Below are 3,375 nucleotides of genomic sequence, written 5' to 3' on the forward strand. Positions count from 1 at the left end.
GCTTGGGAGGGTGGAGGGACAGCTCAGGAGGGGAAGACCCTCTATGAGATGGATTGATTCGGTGACTGGGGTAATCGGGATGGGTGTGTCAGAGGCAGTATGGGTTGGCGCAGGATAGAGCAGGGTTTAGGGCTGTTGTGCATAGGGTCGCTATGAGTTGCAAACGACTGGAGGGCACATAACAACAAACAACAACAACATAAGATTAGCAGAATACTGCAGACTGGACAAGTGTCTTGACACTTAATAGCTAGTCAATAAACACTGTCTTCGTTTCCTGTCATACTTTCAAATTTTATTTTTTTAACAAATTTTATTCTTGAACTTTTGAAATACAGAGACAATGTTTCTCTCTACTGAGGATGATGCATAATTTTCATAGAAATGGAAAGAATCCTTAAAATGGAGATCATCGCCATATGATATTGCTGGAGAAAAAAACCTAGGTGTTATTTAAGAGGAACTTCACAGTCTTACTAATCTATCCTTATCCCTTGGGAAAAGTGCTATCTATTGATAATATTGATGGTAATTATTGATAATATTGTAAATAATCTGGATTCTCTAATATTGAACCTAAATCAATGTAAAGATAGAAATAATTCCCCTAACTGAAAATAGTTAGTCTGTGGGTTCCCTTATTTTTCCTAAAATAATAAAGCAGAAAATTTGAAAAGTGGAAAAAGGAAGGATGACAAAAAGGTAATGAGCAACAGTTGCCAGCCCTGCTTTCACTCACAACCTGTCCTTTCTTGAGTTCTCTGTGATTGAGTATATATGTCCATTATTTTTGCAGAGCTACAGAGTCTAATCTTTCAATGTAGAGGAAATTTGGTATACATATTTTTAATCAGTTTGGACTGAAATGTGTCCAGTTCATTGAAATTTAAAACTAGTGACATAAAATGGTCACTGAGGATGGAAGCAGCAGTCAAATCAAAAGACTTGTTGCATTGGGAGAATCTACTGGCAAGGACCTCTCCAGGGTGTAAAAGAGAAAGAATGTCAGTTAAAGTGTGCCTTACCCAAACCATGATATTTTCATTTGCTTCTTAGGCATATGAAAGTTGTTCAAAGGTATAAATTCTTGTTTTGTTGTTATGTGCTGTCGAGTCACCTGTAACTGATAGCAATTCTATGTACAACAGCTCTGAAGCTTGCCCTGTCCTGAACCAGTTTCACTGACTCCGACACACCTACCCTCATTACACTAGTTACTGTATCCATCTCAACACTTCTTAGGTCGTCCTTATTTCATTGTCCAACTTTCAATACCAAGAAATAAAATATTGTCACCATTGGATCAATAGATAACATCATGATAGTTGGAGAAAAGGTAGATATTTCTGTTAATTTAATTTTACCTAGATCCACAATCCACACTCATGGAAACAGCAGACAAGAAATCAAAAGATATATTACATGGGCTCTTCTGTGGTCAGGTACCTCTTTTAAGGACCCAGAGCGCAATGATGTTAAAGACTAAGGTTTACCTGACCTAAGCCATGATATTTACAGCTGTTTCATATGTTTATGAAATTTGGGCAGTAGATATAAGGCAAACCAAAGAATTTATGCCTTTGATTTGTGGTGTTAGTGGTGAGTATTGAACACACTATGGACTGCCAATATAACAATGAAACATCTGTGTTAGAAGAAGTACGTTCCTCGAATCCACCAGATGCTCTGCCGAGGAAGGAGGCACAATCTCCTCCTGTACCGGTCAGATCTGATTTGATGGTACACGCACACACACAAATAATAAAATTTAAAAAAAAAGAAGTACGTTCCAAGTGCTCATTTGGGTCATAGATGGTAAAACTTCGTCTGACACACTTCAAACATGTTATCAGGTGGGGACAGTCCCTGAAAAAAGACAACATGCTTGGAAAGGTGGAGGATCAGCAAAGGAGAGAAAGATTGTCAAGAAGATAGATAGGCACAGTGATGGTGGAAGTAGACTTAAGGACAATGGAGAATGTCAGAATGGTGTAAAATTGGACAAAGATTAGCTCTGTTTTACATAGGGTTTCTATGACTTAGAGTTGATTAAATGGCAAAATGATAAGGTGAATAATAACACCAAGGATGTATGCACTCTTTAAATAATCAACCATATCACATAAAAAAAAAGAAGAAAGATAGTCTTTGTCCAGGGATAAAGCTCAGAAGGCGAGAAGTGGTAGATAGAATGACAAAGGGAAAATATTATCACAAGGAGAAGAATGTGGTTAAATTAAATGCTTTGTAATTAATGTCATAACACATGTGAATGGCTGAATGGAAAACTAGCTTTAGCAAAGGAATAAAGTAGAGACATCAGATATTGCATTGATTTTTAAAAGAGTGTAGTTGCTCAATTCCTTTAGAAAAAAGGTAAAAATATATTTATGTGCTTTCATAAGTACTGTATGCCAGCTTGTCATTTTGATGATGGATTGTAAGTATGATATAAATGGAATCTTTTGAAGAGGAGGAACCAGGAGCAATAGCAAGTATGGTGACACTCTGTGGTGCTCTGAGAATAAAAAAATTGACGTGTTTGGTAACGGCTGCAGTCAGCCTCAGAGATTCCAGGACTCACTCGGTGCTATGGAAAAGAGCTTGCTCCCAGTATAAACAGGTGACCAACCATGAGGACCTACACATTCCAATGGAGAATCCTTATAAGGAACCTCTTATAAATGTATCTTGTGTGGAAAATGTGTAGATTATAAAAATGTACAGCTTTTGTCCCAGTTTATTTCTCCATTTACTGGATGCATATATGGAAGGCACATAACAGGTCTTTGTGGGAAGAAACAAAAAGAAATCACGAAAGTAATTAAGAGGTCTCAAAAATTGGGATTTATGTCAGTTACATACAAGGATCCTGAATATCTCAGAGACCCCAAAGTTTTTAATATCAGATATCAGAAATTATGTAAGACCAATAAATGATTGTGTTACCAATATGGAGTCAAATTATAAACTTGTAATTATTTAAAGTTAAGGGGTAAACCTAAATGTTACTGTACTACATTGTATTAAGAATTTCTGGGTGAAGAACTTTAAAATCTTATGGGGGAAATAAAATGTTTCACGACAGCTTGGAAAAAAAAAGAAGTGGAATCTTTTTTATAGGATAGTGCCTTTTTGAAAATTGCTTATATTAACTTTGGTTCTGCTCTGTTAGGATATGATAGCCAATTTTTTTTTATCACGTAACTAGAAATGTTAAAATTACATATAATTATATATTTATATATTCTAAATCTTTAGTAGGTTTTGCATGTATATATTGACATACTATACCAGCCTGAATGATTGTGTTTTTAATGTGTGTAATGTAATGATCCTGTAAAGATTACAGGGTCTTTAATCATGGGCAGTTGA

General features: G+C 35.8%; 1 pseudogene; it reads left to right on the top strand.

Moving 5' to 3' along the window:
* Nucleotides 1-2,455: 2,455 nt before the first annotated feature.
* Nucleotides 2,456-2,940, top strand: LOC102867528 (annotated as a pseudogene).
* Nucleotides 2,941-3,375: the final 435 nt, after the last annotated feature.

Source organism: Elephantulus edwardii, unplaced genomic scaffold (assembly GCF_000299155.1).
Source record: "Elephantulus edwardii isolate Elephantulus edwardi_28Jun2011 unplaced genomic scaffold, EleEdw1.0 scaffold00270, whole genome shotgun sequence".
In the NCBI taxonomy this organism is placed as follows: domain Eukaryota; kingdom Metazoa; phylum Chordata; class Mammalia; order Macroscelidea; family Macroscelididae; genus Elephantulus; species Elephantulus edwardii.